Below are 19,343 nucleotides of genomic sequence, written 5' to 3' on the forward strand. Positions count from 1 at the left end.
TACAGCTGAGCCCAGAGAGATCCCAGTGTGGCACTGTGCATTTACACCTCCAAATGCCACTGGTACTTCTCTGACTTCAATTGTTCTCATTTCTGTGCTTTTTGTGAGCAAAAGGGGAAGGGCTATGTGGTGCTAAAAAACAGATTCAACAGATGTATCAAATCTATAGTGATAAATACATAAATTTTCAAAGCAATGCAGTTCCATGCTTACTGGTCTTAGCAGGAATGTGTATTAATCCTTCTGTCAACATGAAGAGCAGGAACTGTAGCGTGGAGCAAATGTATATGAATTGTTTTCCTGTTTATTTCTCTTCCAGTAATTACCCATTCCCTTTCCTGACCAGCAACAGCTCTGTGGGCCAGACTCAGTGTGTGCTTTCTTCACTGTTCACCTTATTTTCCTTGTTTCTTCGCTGGCATGTGTTTTTTTCCTTCTTGGTTTCCCTCTGTCTAGCCACAGAGACAGTTCTCTGCAGTCATTAAACCACATATCAGAATTATCAGTTAATATGAATTAGTCCATTTCTACTTCATGCATTCAGATTTTTTTTCCCAGCAAGTTACCGCAGCAGCCACATAAAGCACGTGCAGCGAGAGGGACAAATAGAGCGCTTGAGGCTCTCTCGACAGGAGCTGGGACAGTTCTCCAGGGTCACACCTTGGCACATGCTGCCAGTGCCAGTTCACACATGGCACTGCTGTTCTGTTCACAGTGCAAATGTGGGTCTCCTGAGTTCGCTTCCTTGCCAGTGTTTCTGTGTTCTTCCCACCCACGAATGTGCTTGGTGTCAGCGTGTTTCACTGCCGGGCTTCCTAGCATAAAAAACTTTCTTTTACTTTAAGAAAGCTTTTTCTTTCTAGCTCTTCTCAGTAATATACTGCTTAATTGGGCCTTTCAAAACCTTTGGTCTCTTGTTTGTGTCTCCACTGGTAGAAAAATGCAGTGTTTGGGACTGTGAAGTCAAGCTGTCACTGAAGTAGATTTGGCAGTTTATTGTAATTGCCCAATTTCTAGTGATCTGAGTTTACTCCCCCACCTTTTTTATTTATTCCTTTTTTTTAATACTGGCTTGTCTGTCTCTAAATTCCATCACTCTTTCTTGGTTAGATTTTCTGTAGCACATCCTCCCAGTATTTCTTAGAATAACAACAAGAAGTTGCTTGAAATTAGCAAGATGTTAAAGTTTTAGGAATATGTATCATGTAATCCCCCTTAATTGGCCTTAAAGATAAATAGAAAACAAGACATTTATTTTTTTATATATGTCTAAATAGTTGATCCTACTTCTTTACAGTATATATGTAATAAATTTTCTGTATCAGAAGAGCTACAGTAATTCATGAAAAAGATGACAGCAGTCACCATAAAAAAGGAAACAGTGTGGCATAGCAAATAATTTTGCTTCAGAAGTGCCTGGATAACCAAATTCCTGCTGCTTTCACGTTTTAATCCTTTTAAAAGAAGAGGCTGAACTCTTTCAGTGTTTAAAGACCAGGTTAAACCCAACAAACTGTTACAATTCTACAATTGTTAAACATATGCACTGAAAACACTAGGAAACAAACTCTGTTAATAAATGCATATATTTACCATGCTTCAATTAATGAAAGATTATAGATACTTACAGAATTTTTATGTGATGGTGGGAACACATACTTCTGGAAACTTAACAGTGCATACTTCAGTTGCTCTTGTTTGTCCTGGGAAAGGACAAACAATTTGAGAGACTGGTAGCTTAGTATTTGAATAAGTTGGTGTACCTTTAAATAATCTGAGTGCTATGACTGCCCAGTAGCCTGAATACATTAGAATGAAGCAGGAAGCTTTTAAGAGTTCTGGGACTTGGAATAGAAATATTCTTCGTATTTCCTTCTTCATTAAGCTATCTCTGCTTTTTATGTGAATTCCCAGTTGGCTGGGAAAGGTTACTAAGCTCTCAACTATATCAACTGCAAATGATTGATTTCTTCTATCCCTAGATATTCTTCCTACCCATCTGTTTTACATTCTTAGAGCAGCCATTTTGGGTGCTATTTATATCTTTCCTTGGCAATTGTTTTTCAGTTTAGATTACTACAGTAATTCACCTTTAATTTTCCCTTTACTTTATTGAAGCAATTTATAATAGTGATCCTAATCTGTGCTAATGTCACACTGTTCCATGTGCATGACTGAGTAGAGGCCCTGCTTGTTCTCTTCGTGTGAACTTCTCCCTTCAGTTCATCATTAATAAACAGAACTTACTAAATTATTTTTAAACAAAGACAAATGGAAACATCATTATGCAGTTAAATAGAATATACATAATTGTTGTGTGAGTCAGACAGATATACCGTGCTGTTTTGCTGTCATCCAGGTACAGATTTTGCATCCTTGCAATTTCTACTGCAGAAACCTCTTTAGTCAAATCAGTGCTCCTGTGAGACGTAAAGTTTAATGAATGCCAGCACATCTGAAATGATCTGACTATTTGTACCATTTGGTTTCCTAACTGTTTATTTGCATTTTGTTAGTTTGGGAATGTTCATTAAGTTTACCTGCATACACTTACATCCACCTTGCCAGTTTTCTGGAAGATGTATGCTGCTCCTACTACCAAAAGAGTGCTATGGGTTCTGCAGGTTTGCTGCAGGACTCCCCTTCTTTAAAGCTACTTTTCTAAGTTCTTGTTTTAAAAAAAAAAATTAAAAGTCCTGCTTTGTGTGAAGAACTGTAAGAGATGTGGCTGAGGCCTCATTCAATTGTGTGTTTTTTAAGGACAAGAGGAACGCATCACTTAGGTGTTAAGGATTATTTCTGAGATTCCAGAGATTTATTACTCACAGCTCTTGACCTTCAGCAAATTGTCATTCTCTCAGTGATTTCTCCAATCTTACCTGTATTTTTTTGTTCCTTTCTTTTACCTTCATTAGCATGTGATAGTAATCTGTCTGTGGTAGAAGGTCGTACACCAGTTGCACAATTAGGTACTGATCTAGTAGTGACTGCATGAAGTATTCTAGTGGTCATCTTAGAATTTTAAGAGTATTCAGATTTATCTGCAGCAATGCAGATTATCAGGAAAACAGTTCTTAAGCTAGGCTACCCTATTATTTTATTCATAAAATATTGTTAGTTAAACTTTTGCTCAGGCTGATTTTCTTTTTCTGTTTGGGCACAGAAAGAACTGGACATTTTTCAAGTACATATTTTCGGTAAGAAATTTCCTAGCTTGACAAAATATCTAGTAGCTGCTTTTGTTGTGAGTTGAACCCTTGCCAGTGTACTTGCCAGGGCAGAGGCTGTTGGCCATGGGCAGTCAGTGCAGCATGATGAACACACCAGAACACTCAGAGCAGCACAGCAACATCTGACGGTGCTGCCTGCACAGTGCTGCTGGTTATTGTCATCCCAGCGAAACTGGGACGTAGCTCTGCTGTGTTACAGCAGCAAATCTGTGCTGTGTGAGTACAGTAGGATATTGATTGCAAATTGCAGCTTTCCTTTTTGAATTAAAATTGTGAACAAAGAATTCTAAAAATTCCATCTTGCTTTGGAAAATCTACCCTCTTAACCTTATGATTAGAGGACCGGGTCTAGCTTGCTTGAGAGAGGGATTTCTACCCTGAAAATGCAAACATCTGCAACCAGTTTCCGACAGTTGTTGTGAACTTTATTGGCACTAACGTATTATTGCTAAAACCAGGATTAATTTTTTTATCCTTCTTTTTCCAAGATTAAATTTCATTATAGAGTTTTGGAAGATCACCTTTGCCTCCCACTTAAATGAATAAATTTATCCTCTTTCTGTAATACATAAAAGGTGACTTTGGTTACCCCATGAATGCTATCAAGTTCAATTTAGATACCCTTAGTATGCTAGAAAACAAAATTAGATAATTCATCATCTAAATTAAATGAAACTCCATATTAGCATGTAATATAACAAAATTCCTTTCAGAATTTTCATTAAAAGTGATCAACTGCTGCATTTTAATTTAATTGGGTGTGATGAATTCTTACACATATTAGGCTGTAAAATTTTAAATTATGTTTTTCAATAAAAGGTGTTCAATTGTAGTTTTATTGCTATGTAACTTCGTGAAAAAATGTTGTTGGTAAAGTCTCACTTATTACATATGTATCTGCACCAATGTGGTACTAGACCGTGTATACCTTGTTTTTCCATTCCTAGATGTGTGTTCGTAATGAGAATTATTAGGAACATAGTACTAGCAGCTGTCAGCAGGCTCTTGATAAGAAGATTATTATGTGTTAACTTTAAAGAGTTAGGAATGTATAATTCATGGCTACTTGGTGGATTTTGCAAATGTCCCAGTTGTACACAGTTGCTAATCGGAATGACATGATGGAAAACAGATCTAGGAAATACTGTCGTTTAAGTTGTTGCAATCAAGAAACTGCTGTTTGAGTGCAACTTCTCTGTTTGATGTTCAGGAGGAAATCTTAGCCCTGTATTAAAAAACACTAAAGTATCTGGGCTTCTTATAAATATTAATTTGCCAAGTGCACAGCAGTCTGTGACATTTCCTTTGGAAGAAAAGATTAGCTTTAATTTTGCTGGTATCATAGCACAACAGAGTGAATACTGTACATTGGCTTTTGTAGTTCTGTATTTCATACATTTTCTTTTACTATGTCACGTCTTTATCAACACAGTAACACAGTAGAGGAAATAGGTGCACCTGGTTTGGCAGAGTTAGTTCAGCCATTGTTTCTCTCATAAATGATTTACTTCGCTGGTAGCATGTAATGACTTGAGTGACATTTTATAGGCTATTGTACATTTTCAGTCCTGACATTTTAAAAAGCCTTTAAAAAGCCACAGTTCTTATATGTGACATGTCTGTGTACTGATGCATGGGCTCTTTACTACTTTTGTAATATTTATATAAAATTTATTGGCAGTAACTGCTATTACCCAGTGCATCTCTTGAGAGGTCTGTGTATCTCTTCACATTGACTAAGCTGTTCAGAGGGGGTTTGGAACTTTCTGGGCATTTTGCCACCACTTCTGTCCGAACTTTGTCTGCATTTGTATCAGCTGCTTTAGTTAGTGGTTGCTCGCTTGATGTTAACATGCTGATTTACACTATAATTAAGAATGAGTAGGAGTTTCTAAGGGAACTCAGAGCTCCTAAGTAACACAAAAATAATGCTGTTTTAAATAAATTTCTAGAGATAATTGAGTGTAAATATTAAAATACTGAACAGCTTGAAGTCCACCTCTTCTGACTGAAAGCTTTGTAATGAGTGTGCAGGGTGGCTGCTGTATGTTATGTTTGTGTCACATCTCTAAGAGGAGAAACCTCACTTCCTTTGACTGTTTCATATGTTTTGATGCAAGTTGTGACAGAGCATATACCCACACACTGAGTTGTGTAATGTAACTACCTCATGTTTGCCATCTGATACCTTACATAAAAGCAGAACTGTACTGTCAGTCAGAATACCCTACATTTCTTCATGAAATAAAATAGCAGTTTAGCAAATGAAGATGTAAGGTGAAGGAAGAAAATTCTTTCTTTTCACCTCCTTGTCTCTTGGTTAAATAAATCACAGCAGATACAAAATACACTTTGGAGAGCTCTATTCAGCTCTGCCCAAACTTCTGGTGATTTATCTGTGACGGAGCTCTTGCCAAGGAAAACATACAATTGGAGAGAATCAGCTTCTTGCAATCAATAAAATCAAAACATGGACAGGCAAATTAATGTGGGAGTAAGTGAGCTCTTTTCCATTGGTCTCTTTTCCACTGGGGTAGCTGTTGGCAAGTGAAGTTGTGCTGACTGCAATCCACTGCTGTAAGTGACAGAGACTGTTGTTCCTTGAGGGTGCTTTGAGGTTGTAAGTGTACAGTGAGGGCTGGAGCCATGAATCTGCAGGTAATTTTTCTGCTACCAAAGAAATTACATCATCCAAATTCCTTATTAGGTATTTTAATGCCAGAAATGCCAGAGAGAAGGTAGTTTGAGTGACAGAGAGAGGCAAAGATAAAGGCTTCCCAAAATTAATACCCTGGGCAAGATTTTGGAATGCATGCTTATAGTCGTATTGCAGCTGAATTGGAAAGCAGTTTGCTTGTCCATCCACACCATGTTTTTGTGTCGTTTATTTTGGATCACACTGCTTGCTCACCTCACACTTGGCAGTGTTAATGTCACCAGTTTCTGTGCAGAGACAGGGATCTGCTCTGTGCCCTGGAACGTGTTCCAGCCGTGGTTTGTGTCACACTGGCTCCCTGTCACTGACACTCAGCCTGGCGCAGTGAGAGCCAAGGGCCAGGCAATCCAGTGGAGTTGCCCAGGCTGTACCTGGCTGAAGGCTGCTCCTCACACTGACTGAAAGCAAATGTGTTCAAGAGCTTGGGTGGATGCTCAGGAAGTCTTTTGATTAAGGGACCAAGAAGGTGTGAGGAGTGGATTACCAGCACAGGCTAGGTATAGCTGATGATACAAAATAAAACATAAGGAAAAAGGAATGGTAGAACAGGTTGCTACTGTACTTCCAATCCTGCTGTTTGTATACTCATCTGTTAGCACACATTTGCGATGGTGCAGAATCAAAATTTGTCCCTAGGTCTTCCTGTGGTCTAGTAAGCTGCTCACATTCTCACCATGTTAGAAAAGCTTTAGTAACTAATTATGTTCACTGGAGTAGGACAAGACTGAAGTGTGGTGGGGATGCAGCTGCAGAACTCGCTGACTGGCAAGAAATCCTTCGCTGATAGATGCTTTACTTTCCCAGACATTTTTGCAGTGTCAGTGCCTTGATGTTAAGTTCTTTGTTCTGAAAATATTTATCTAAATGGGTAACTATAGCTAGAGACTAATTGTCTGATTTCTTTTTTTTTTTTAGTCATTTGTTGGCGGGCAAACATAAAACCACTCAGTCTTTAACAGTGCAACTGGGGTAATTAGTTACAAGTGAGAGATAACAAGCAATTTGAAAAGGCATTACAGGTTTTTCTCCACCTTTCCCATTTGAGAGCTGTACGACACTTGATTAAAATCAGCAATAAAAGTATATCACTGGAATGAAGCAGCATTTTTATAATGAAACACAGGTGTTTTATTAAATGTAATGCTGTCCAAGCTGGTGGGTTTTCCCCCCTCTCCCCTGCACCACAGGTTGTGTTATCAAATGGGCAGCAACAAAGGACTGAAAAGGGGACATTGCAGGGTAGCCATGAGCCTCAGCAAGCTCCAGGCTTCCCAGGATTTGGGGCTGAAGCTCTGAGCTAGCATCAGCTGATATAAACCAGGACTCAGCTTCCCGCTGGCAGTTGGACTGCACCCATGTGAACACGGCATTATCTGATCCAGGTGTTTGCCATAACCCACACAGCACGTTAGGGACTGCCACTGGTTTGACAAGTACCTTGCTCAAAGAGCAAAATGAAACATGTAGATTTGTGTTAAAAAGACAAGGAGTTTTTTCTTGGTAATCAATGCTAAATTGCAGGTTATACCTGAATATCAGGTGTGATTATCACTAGAAGACCACCAGTAATAGTATGAATGTATATAAGGGTGCTGATATTTTATATACATATTTTTGAGATCTTGTGAAGCAGGCAAATGCACTTTATTCCAGTTACATGATAAAAAAAAGATTCAACATCACACAGCTGTACATGTATGCTGTAGTGGGATTGGATCTTACCCAGCACATCCCAAGCCTTAGGCAGCTTGTCTTTTTGACTCTGAATCAACAGCAAAAATACAGGTGAAAAAGGAGGAAAGAAAAATCAAAGGAAGTATTTTTGTATGTTCCAGGTGACACTAAATGTAAAAAATTACTTATTTCTGGCTTAATAAAATAAATAGCTTACTTAGAGGAGATAAGTCATATTCTTATGAGACAAAAGCTGAAAGAAATTAGGCTCCAAAGAAGCTCTCTTCTTACATCAGAGATTTAGAATTTTTTTTTTAGCACATCCCTGGTTCCAATGAGTCTGCAGGATTGAAGTGCTTTTCCTTATTTACCGCTCAGATGTTTATTTGATCACCTAGTGCTGTCCAGGCAAAGGAGGAGCAGTGAGGAAGCATCTAGTGATGGAGCCATGCATTAGTGGAAGGGCAGTGGTGTGTGTGGTTTTTGGGTAAAATTTACCTGAGTGAAACTCAGCAAAGGTGATCTGCAGGAATAACTGCTTGAAATGTTCTTGCTCTTAGAAGGAGAGAAGGAGAGTGGGAAGACAAAGGATCCTGCTGGTTAACTTTGGTTAATTGCTAGGATAAGATATGCTGTAATGGGAATGCTGCATGAAGCTCTGGCAAAAAAGGAGATTTTCAAAAACACTGAGTTCTTTCTGGTGAATTTCCTGCCCTAATTTCTCTTATATTCTGCTGTTAGAAGAAAAAATGTCAGACGGGATGAGGTGTATCTGTGGAACCACAGCTGACATTTTTAGGGCCACTAGATGGCATTTAGACCTGGATGACTGAAAATGCTCTGGTGTGTGCTTATGAGGGAAACACTTTGTGCTTTTAAATCTAGGAATTAATGGGGAATTGGATATATATTGGATTAAATTTTAAGTGTAGGAATGTGTGATTTATGCACATATGAGTGGTACCGGGACAGAAATCAGGAGGATCTTTCAATGGAGTTCACTTTCAATACTCCAGTTCTGTGGGATTTTCTTGGGATTTCAGGGGATGGTGGAACAGATGCCAGAGCTAATGCTTTTTTTGCAAACCAGCATGATTCGGGAAGGGGAACCAAGGAGATACACAAATAAAAGACTTCCACAGTATTTTGTAAATGGTATCAGTTATTCAAAAATAATCCCCTCTTCCTACTTCCCCCAGATGTAATAAAAATCTTTGTTATTTTCTTTGTTTCTCCTACAGAGTTATTATCAAACCAAGGGAGAATTTTCATCTTAAAAGCCACTACAAGAAAGAAAGATTATAAAAGGTACTGTGTTTCTGCAGCTGAGTCTCTTGAGTGTCTTGTTACTATTTCATTATGTGTGTTCTTAAATCACTGTCCTTTCATTAAATTGTCTTTACACCTCAGAAATTCCTTTGTTTGCATGCTATTGAAGGCCAGCTAAAATTTGTTTAACATAGTGGTAGAACGGTTGAGGAGCAGAAGGAAAGGAATACCCCTATGATAAATCTTAAAACTGGAACCAGGATAGGACCCTCTGCCATTGTTCATTGGGTTCAGAGCAGAGGCAGTAGTAGGGGTAAAACACAAGCGCAGCTGAGGAAATCGGGGATGACAGTTTTCTCTTTTGTGCCTTCTCTGATCCATCTGTCCCTTTTCGTATTACCTTGGAAATACTTGTTTAGCTTCATTCTACCCCTGACAGAGCAGGGGATGTCTCTCCACTGTGGGACTTCTTCCTGCAGGCAGTAAGGGTCAGACTCTCAGGATGACTTTTCCTCTCTCCATGCCCTTCCTGACAGCTATATCTTAGTCTTTCTGGAATCTGGAATCAAAAGCCAATCCTCTGGTCATTTAGAGGATGACTGTAAGCATTTTCAGCTGCTCTGAATTCACTTCAATACTTTGGTGTGGCTGTTTTAAGTCTGAGGACTTGAATAATGGGATTAAAGTACTCTTGTTTATTTTCCTGAAATATTGCTCCTTTCTGTGTACTGCTTTATTTTTCTCAGTGTAGGTGGATTATAGTTGTAGTCAAGCATTCCTCGAAAATAATCCTCTGAATAACACGTATCATGTTACTAAATTTTATTCTATATTATTTTATTTTATTCTAAATTATTTTATTATATTTATAATATAAATATTATTTTATTTTATTGTTACTAAAGTTTTTTCCATTTTCATTTGATTGTTTCTAGATTAAACATATTTCCTTTTGTATATGTCAAAGCAGAAAGTTTTATTGAAAATAAATAACCCATTTAAAGTTTCAAAGCTGTTTATAGGAAAGATTCTCAGAAGAGTTTGCATTGTGTTTACTCTATGAATTGTTGGGGACTTACCTCCGTTTTTTTCATAGTTTTAATGAAATGAGTTAGAAACGTTTATTATAGCTGAAATGTATTCCTATTTATACCGTGCAGGATTTTAGTTTTAATATAATAGAGGGAATTTTCTTTAGACATTTGAAGTGGTTAGAAAGTTAAAGCAAAATGGTTATTTTTCCCACTCAACAGTTATCAGCAGGATGGTTATTAAAATGAGATTTTTGAATAGAAAGTTGTTTCTTGCAGCAGATCTTAAGTAATTTGGAAGAAATATTTCTGCTTCCAAATAACTGTAATTAGGCACTAGTGATAAGTTCGTTCCTGGAAACAGGAAATATTCTTGATGGGGGATATAAAATACAAAATGCATTAAGATTTAGTCAAAGATAAAAATGTAGGATAGGTTTGGAAGGGGTAAGATCAGAGTCTAACTATAAGATAGCTAGAAGAAAATTACTTCTCAAAAAAAAAATTGGTACTGACCCCTAAATCAAATATTCTTCCCGATTCCTGTTGATTTTCAGGTCAGGGTCTACCTCAGCACAGAAGGTACAATATAAATGTGGTAGCTGACCAGTTCAAATGGAGGTTTATGAGCAGGTCAGATTCAGAACAGGTTTTCCATGCAGTGAAGGAGGGATGTGGAGAAGGGGGATCCCTGGAGGTCCGGTATGGTGTTGGTGTGTTGCCAGCCCAAGGCTGTGGGTGAGCTGTGCCAGGCTGTCACCACCTGCAGAGCAGCCTGGACACCCAGTGCTCTGCTTAAATTGCTTAAATTTTGATAGAGCCAAAGCCAGTGAATAAAAAGCTCTTGTAATAAAGATATAAATCTTAGTCTTGAAAATGGACACTTGCAGTTTTGCTCATTGCATGGCTGTAACACTTGGCAGTGCAAGCACAGCACCCCGTTCTTGTGGCGTGCAAAGGAAGATCTAAACGAGTAAAGAACTGGACTAATCAATGGGGTTACTATGGCATCTTGATGTGAACCAGGCGTGTCCTGAATATTATTCTCTGAGGGCTACTTTGGCTGTCAGTTTAACCCCACAGAAGCCAAGATGCTTCTCTGATAGAGTAGGAAATGCTTCTCAGGGACAAGGATTTCTGCCTTGAAAATTCAGCAACACCTTGGAGCTGGAAACTGGGGAATTGAACTGGCATTTCTTGTGGCAGCGCTTCTGCCCCTCAGCCAGGCACCACCTTTTTGCAGTGTGTAACAAAGACTTGTTTTGTTGAGAGATTTTACGTACTAAAATCCATCATATGGGATGATGACTTTCTCCAAGACTTTCATTAAAATGTATCTGTTTTTCCTGTCTTTATGTTTATGCATGAACTGAATGATTATTCAAGACAGCAGATGAGTTAAATACTTTTATTTTGCTCAGAAATTATTTATTAGTTCTCAAATGCATGTTTCCCTTGTAATACTAAAAAGCTGTGGTGTTAATCAGCACAAATTTGGATTGCATCCTAAACTTACAAGGGTAAAATGAACTTGGATTGCATTTTAAATTTACAGATGCTGAAACAGTGAAGGGTGTGCTCTGCACATGCCATTGCAGAAAGCAGAACAACAATTTTGGTCTAAACAGAGGAGACTTAGTTAGTGCCTCAGGCTTCCAAATGTAGCTTGGTGAGTGAAAAAAAGTCCTGGATTTAGAAGGACACAGATGTTACTGGAGAGAATTAAAGCTAGTGGGCCTTACTCTGTTTCTTCAGTCTTTGTATTGCTTTAATCTCTTCATTGATACTGTTCCTGGTTTAAAGCAACATAAGGTGGAAATCTGATTGTTTTTAATGAGAGAGGTTGAAATATGGGAGAGTCATGCAGTAAGATTGGTTGGTAAGCAGCTAATGAAATTATTTTGATTTAGTAGCTTCAAGAATTAAACACGAACATTATGTTCTTTCCTGTTTATACTGATGTTTTCAGTTCCCTGGTGGAGCAATGGAGCAGCCACACAATCCACTAGATGTGGCTGTGAGAGGTAAACAAGACCCATGTTCTGGAAAACAGCTGAAGGGTTTTGGTTTTGTTTTTCTCCTGAAAGCAGGTGAAAACCACAGGGAAGAGGCTCGTTATGAACACTTCAGATCTGTGAGTTTTTTTCCTAGCAGTGCCAGTTTATTTATTGGTATATTTATTTATTTATTTATTGGTATAAAGTACTATGAGAGATACAAAATATTTGATTCAGATAGGTTAAAGAATCTGTTTATATTTGATGCACTTATTTGCATTCATCTTAAAAGTAGTAATTGGAAATGCCCTCATAAACCCCAAGACTGGAGCCCTAGAATTAAAAATCATTTGTTATTACCCAGGAATGTAGCTGTGCAGTTTTATTGGCCTTTCTTCTACTGTAATCTATGGATCTCATTTAACTGCATGCAGCCCTGTTCTTCTGAAACATAAAAGGAAGGAAATTTCTCAATAGCCTGAAATCAAATTATCTCTCTATGTTAATCTACATGTAAAACATCCAAGCCCACTTCTTTAAAGGAAAATAGTTTTACTGATAAGCAGAGCTAGACTGTGTTCTTTGGATATTAGAATTAAGTGTATTTTTTTTTTTTTGTCTGCAGAGTGCTATTTATAGCATCAATTAACTCCTCATGGTTAGGCTAAGTCATTTGACACATCTGTTGCTGAGCTTAAATACTCACTGTTCTGTGGGATCATAGTTGGATTTTTCCTCTCAAAATGTGTAGTGAAAGGACAGTTTTCTACCTAATGGCTCTTAATTTGGATATGCTGCCCAGACATGCTGCCTGATGCCTTCCTGGGGCATTTGGAATGGCTGGAGCTGTTGGGCTGCCTGACTGCAGAGCTGACCTCAGCTTTGTTGCTTGCCGTTTTGTTATTTATCTGCTTGATGATAGCACAATGGTATCTTTTATGAAAAAGTTATTATGAGCTTCTGCAGGATTTTCCAGCCTTGCTGGAATATTTCAGTTACTCTGTTTCACCCTTGACAAACTGGCCTGGCTTTGGGAGCTGCTGCCAGCCCACTGACTCTTGTTCCTGTGTTTTGTAGAGATTTAATCTCACAAATCCATGGCTGTTCTCGGCTGTAGTTCCCCCACAGAGCCAGTTTCAGTCACATTCCTAGCAGTAGCCTTTCTCTTAAATGGAAGCCCTTTTGCCAAAACTCTAAACACCTAACAGACAAGAGAAGTGAGGATTCTTGTATATTGTAAAGGGAAATATTGTAAGTGTTCTGTGGAAGTAACCTGCATGAGGTTAGAATGGTGTGTTCATGTGTTTGGTTTATTCGCAGCCAGATTGGACTGTGTATTATTGAAGCCAAGCTTTAAAATACATAGGAAAGAAGGACAGACTGGAGTTATGAACTGTGCTGCTTTTGATCTTTATCTTTTTCTCTTTCTCATTGAGATAGCCCTGTTCTGAGAACGGATGTATTGATTTTGGGGGGCTCTGCTTGCAAGGGAGGCTCCACAGTAAGGAAGTCATTTCTGTTGAAAATGTCTCAGCCTCCGTGGTTAATTGAAGGCCTGATGCTATTTAATAGTCACACAGGCTGTTGGAGGAATTCTCCTTTGCTGCTTGGAAGACATTATTCCAGTGAAATGGTTGTGGTGGGGTTGTCTATTGTCTGTTTCTGCTCAGAGTGATCGTGGTCTGTTGATGTGGGTTAGGATCAGCCTGGGGTCAGAGGAACTGGGGGACATGGAGCTGCTGCTAAAGGCAGCTGTGGAATACTTGGAAGACTGGATATCCACAACTCAGAAAGGGACCACAAAGTGCAATCCATATTTTAAGCAGAGCTCCTTATTGATTTCGGTGGGGGAGACCTTTGAAAAATCAATGGCACACAGCAGCTTTAGTATGCAAGGACATGTGTTTTGGGGTGTTAAAGTGATCGGCCTATGAACTAATCAAGCTGGGAGCAATCATGTCTGGCAAGTTCCAAGGCAGAAGAAAAGGTGTCAGAGGCTTGAGATGCAGCAAATATACTATTCATATTCCAAGAGAGATTGCAAAGTGTGATCTTGTTCATTCTAGCTTTGACTTTCAAATTGCATTTTATTTCTATAGAAAAAGAAAAACTCTAAAGGGAAATATAAAAGATTTTTGGCAATATGTAAGCATGGGCCTGATCATTATAAGGTGTAGTGTTAAACAAATAGAATTGCTGAAATAATCAAAATATGAGGTTTTTTTTTTCATGAAAAACCATCTCTGCTTTGTTCAGTCTTTTGGTACTTATAAGATTTTTACAAAAACTATTCCACCTAAACACTCGTTAGGAAATATTTGAGGAGTGTTTGTTTACACAGAGAATTTACAGTGCACAGTGTGAATTTATAGACTATCACATACACCATTAAACCTTAGTGTGGACACTTAGTAGGTGTGAAGTAATATGCTGCCATTTTGCTGTGCTGTTTTATGCTTAATTAACACAAACACTGATCTCTGAAGGAAGTGTGGCATAATGAGTGCTGTGATGGAGGAGTTGAGTTTATTCAGTGTAGCCAAGTCCCCAGGTCCCAGAGAGCAAGAGCTCTGTTTCAGAAAGGTGCTCTTCGCTGTTCTGGTCTATAAATAACAAATTTTAGGAAGAAGTTGGTGGTTTTTTTACATTGGGTAAAGGTAACCATAGGCTAAAGCATTTACTTTATAAATTGCCCTTGTAAAAATATTTCTCTTTGAACTTTAGAGCATCAAACTGAATTATTTATGCTATTATATATATAGGCAGTTGTGAGAAAGATGTTCTGTATTTCCATATTTTATTTTCCTTTCCATTTGGAAGAAGAGTATAGCAGTTGAAACTTACCTTACTGGGGAAAGAGAGCTAAGTATAATTAAAGTTATGTAGACACACTGTATCAGCAAGCCCTGAGAGCACTGCATGAAATTTTGGAAGGAAAACCTGAAAAACTCCAGTAGCAAAGTGCTGAAGTTAGGAAAATTTATCAAAGGGAAGCTCTAGAAAGAAGACTGGTGTCATTTAAACATGCAACAATTATTATGAAGAGACTGAGTTGGATATAAGAAAATTCTGTATTTCTTTTGCTGAAAACTGTATGTTTTCTGAGGTACTACAGTATGATTTCAGTGCTTTTAACTAAAAGGTTAATTAAATTACTTCTTTTTGAATGGACTGGGAATCATTTTGGTAAGATTGGAGATGCTGTGGTGCTATTGACCAGAGCCAGTTCTGTAGTGAATTAAGTATTAGAACTGTATTGCCTTTACAAGCATATGTTTGGATGCTTTTGTTGATGTTGCTTAATCCAGTTCATAGTATGATATTCTGTAAATTTATTTGCAGGATTTATTTATTTATGCAGAATTATTCCTGCTGGATGATCAGATGAAATTTCCTACTAATGTAAAAGCTCAAATATTGCACGTTAACATTTTTTTTTGCAGTAATGGAAATGGTGAACTGCAGCATTCATTGCAATGTCCTTAAGATGCAAAGTTCCTTCTCAAGTTCTGTTACCATTTCCTCTGCCCTCCTTCATTCTCTAGTTTAAACCTTGTTTCACAGACTGCCTCTGTCCAAAGGAACACAAAAACCCTGACCAGCTTTTTTGTTGTTTCTTTTGACACCAGCACAATGTGTCTGTCTGTGCCTACCACAGAACTATATTGAAATAGCTTTCTTTGTGAATTCCTCATTGCTATTCATTGGTGGGGGTTGTCACGTAAGGGTCAAATTAGAACTCAGTCAACCACAGCAGCGAGAGGACCCAGGCTCAAGATAGATTTCAGCTTAAGGTCTGAGAAGCAGTTTATTTGGAATGTGTTACATGTATTTTTTTTATATATATATATATATATATATATATATATATATATATATATATATATATATGTCCAAAGTGTTACTCTTTTATCTCTAGAAACTCAGTTACTCTCTAGTCATTTACTTGAGAATTAGTTTTTCCTTGATTCTGCCTCCTGACTTTCATCTTTGGGCATGTCTATGCACAGTTTCGTTACAGCTATATAAGTTTTGAGCATAGATTGTATTTCTTTTAGTCTAAGAAAAAGTGAGATTTCTGGCATGATAGTTCTCTGCCCTTTGAGGTTGGATCCATGAAAAGAAAGTATCATATTTCTGGTAGTTTGGCTGAAACACAAGAAATTGTGTTTATGCTGGCTTCAGGAAAGCAGACAGTACCTGGTCAAGCAAAAAATCTTCCAGAGCAACATTCCTCTCTGAAAATGTTCTAAAACATTTGAACCTGCAGTGTGAGCTTGTACTGGCTCTGCATTTTGTGCCATGTGGTTGCAGCATTTCTGATGTGGTAGTAGCTTAAGACTGGCAATGCTACCTCACAGAGCCATGTCTTCATCAAACAGATTCTGTTCTGTATATTCTTCAGCAAAAACAGCAACTAAATCGACAGCTGCTGACCCATAGAAGTTTCAGTGATAAATGTTTTAAGACAAAATAAATCAGGGATTTACTGAGCTACACAGATGACCTGATATCCCACAAGCTTCTTTCGCTTTGGTTTCATACAGGATCAGATAGGTACACATACAGACAGAGAGAAGAAGATATTGTGCTGTGTGCATCTTTTAGAAATTATGTCCCCTCTCTAACAGGAATTTGTGAAATGATACTGAGCCATTTGGGTCTTGTACATATGACAGAGGCCTAAAGTTGTATGCCTAAACAGCTCTCATTTCTGAGAGCATTGTGTTAGGCTTCTGTGTTTTAAATTGCCTGACTACAGTATTCAGCTTTGAAACATTCCATCATCCTCCTTCCAGTCTAGAGTTTTCCCTGATTTAGGGCATTAACAGTAAATCTCACAGGAGCATGCAAGTATTGATCACTGATAACTGATAAATCAGATTAATCAGGGTGGGTTTTTTTTTCCATAGGAGTTTCAGGATTGGCTTCTCTGAATATTATTTCTTTTACTACAAGTTAGGAGGAAAACAATGTAATACATAATTTCTACAACACAATGAGAAGAACCTTGGAGTTGACTATGAAGAGGCTGTAAAACCTTATTAACTAACTTTGTCTCTTTTTCCTCTCTCTTCTAGCTGATTCTTCTTGAGGCTGCTCTCCTGCTTTGTCTGTCCTGTTCTAGTCATAGTGGGTGATGTCCCAGCAGCTTTAACCCTCAGACTTCAGCACCTCACTAGGTGTGTATGGCTCAGTTTTCTCTGCATGCTTTCTGGTGTCGCATGGGGGACAGCAGTCATGTTACGCTACTCATCTTTCATGGCACTTGAGGCTGAGAATGTCATTAGCATGTGTTATGCTTCAGTTCCATAGATTGTTTAAGCCCCATTTTTGCTTTTATTCTGCTGGTTTTCTTCCCTGGAGAAGCACAAAGCTGCTGTTTCCATGCACATTCACAGGCTTTCGTGTTTGCTCCTACAGCTACTGAGCAGCTCTGTGAACGAGCTTCCTGATGCTCATCTCTTGCCAGCAGGACAATACATTTGGACTGGTCTTGGATAGAGCAGTAGTGGGGCAGCTGAGTTCAGCATCCAGACTGCTGGATGAGAGAAATCCCTGAGAGCCTCTTCCTCTGCAGCTGGGAGAAGTCTGTGCTGTGTTCTGTCGCTGGCGAGCAGACACCCCGCTCTCCAAACACAGCTCAATCACAGACCCGATCTCCTTAGGAGTGCACAGGACTTTTAAGTGCAGGGGATTTGAAGTTCTCCATGACTGTTAGGATTTAGGTGCCCAAATCTCACAGAACTTGAGCCCTCTTAATCTGAAGGGCTCTTTTAAAATTCTTGACTATCAGCTACATCCTATAGTAGCAAAATTAGCATTCAGATTTGACTCATGTTTTTTGTGGAGCACCAAGTGACCTTTGGAGTCTTGGCAGTGTTTCCAAGAGCCTCAGACTCGGGTGTGAACTGGGGTATTAGCAATGAGCAGGACGCCTGTTTTGGCCCTTGGCACTGGGGTGATTTTCATCCTCGGTGGGCTCTCAGGTTGTATTGACTTAGAAGGAGCCTTTTGATGCATTAGTTGAACAGTCAGAATAAACACCTCCTCTTTGCTCTAACTCCAGTGCAACACTAATGGATTTAGAGTCACGTAGGCAGGAGAGAGATTTGCTGCTGTCAGCTTAGCCTTTGATACTCTATAGGCAACTGTTTGCTGTGTTTAGAACTGCAGCCTAAGGAATAATTTTTACCTGGCTGCTCTGGGTCTAATATTTTCGTTTATTGATACTCTTTTCAATGCACTTTAATTTATTTACGAATGGTGGCAAATTTCAAGTGGCAGCCTGAGTAACTGACTCATGAGTCGGTACTTTTATTTTTCTCCTCCAGTCTAGTCTGCTGATAATGTAAATTGTTGAAACCCTGGGTAAATAATTAGGGGTGCAATCAACAGCAAGCAAGTATTTAGCTGCTAATAAAACATTTGAAATGCAGAAGTCTGTCTTTGTCCAACAATTCTTAAAAGGCAGTTATTGGTCCTACTGCTGTTTCTGCATAGCAATTAGGATTTTTATGGTCACTAATTGTACATCTGAAAATTTATACAGTTTATTTTCTGCCTGTGTTTTTCTTTGCAAAGAGAAAGAAAGCACAATATTTATAGTTATAATGAGGTTAACACTATACTTTCTGCAGGGAGATCTCTCTAAAGATTTGTACCATTTATAGAACCCAAATTTTCTAGGTTTTGTCATGTGTGACATCAAGGGCTTATATCTCATTAAGGATTTTCTGAATGGGATCTTTGTCACATTCTCAAAATGTGACTTGGAAGTTATATACCAGCTCAGTCATCAACTTGATTTTTATTAGTAAAGCTGTAACTGCTTCTGCAGAGGGACTTGATTGTTCTTGCACTGTTGCTAATGCTTTTCCTTAGAAACTTGCATTATATGTTTTACAAGAAACCTGTTTATTTTAAATTTATAAGTTACTGTAGATAACATCTTGTCATCTTCTTTCTACATCCCTACTGGATTAACTTTTTGAACTCAGTCCACAGACATAGCCAGCCTGTGGGACCCCCCAAAAGATGACTTCTGTGTCATATCATTCTTGCATGTGAGAAGGAGCAGTTTTAGTTGCAGACAGTTCCCGAAAGCTGGGCCCCTGTCAGGGGGTACTGAGGAGACCAGAATTCCTGCTCTGCAGCACCTCGAAGGAGCCAGTCTCCATTCGTTAATCCCTGACTGATCCAGACTCTCCTCGGGCCTGGAATATCTCCTCGTGAGGTGTATTAGGGTCTGTGCATCCAGGCTGTTGATCTGCTCTGGCATGAGGACACTGATGATCAGTAACTCAGGGGTTGTCTTTAGGAATGTATGGTTAGAAATGCCACCCCACCCCCAGGTATATTTCTTCCAAAACCTGACTTGTGCCTGGGTCTTTGCAGTCCCCCTTCTTTCACACTCCAAGGAGTT

The 19,343-nt window shown here is 38.7% G+C and overlaps 1 protein-coding gene across 11 annotated transcripts in view; it reads left to right on the top strand.

Moving 5' to 3' along the window:
* Positions 1–19,343, top strand: part of ARVCF (ARVCF delta catenin family member) — a 247,023-nt gene that overhangs the window by 74,486 nt on the left and 153,194 nt on the right. For 7 of the 11 annotated variants that reach the window (XM_088064814.1, XM_088064812.1, XM_088064813.1 and 4 more), the window contains 2 exons: positions 8,862–8,928; positions 16,999–17,100. The exons of 1 other annotated variant lie outside the window; for it this stretch is intronic. The gene's annotated coding sequence lies outside the window, so the exon portion shown is untranslated. Of the gene's footprint in view, positions 1–8,861; positions 8,929–12,035; positions 12,055–16,998; positions 17,101–19,343 lie in introns of those variants that run through there. 3 more of the 11 variants (XM_088064821.1, XM_088064826.1, XM_088064825.1) reach the window with 3 other exon arrangements.

Source organism: Pseudopodoces humilis, chromosome 20, assembly GCF_049639895.1.
Source record: "Pseudopodoces humilis isolate 2021_Gansu_Grassland_sample_001 chromosome 20, ASM4963989v1, whole genome shotgun sequence".
Lineage (NCBI taxonomy): Eukaryota > Metazoa > Chordata > Aves > Passeriformes > Paridae > Pseudopodoces > Pseudopodoces humilis.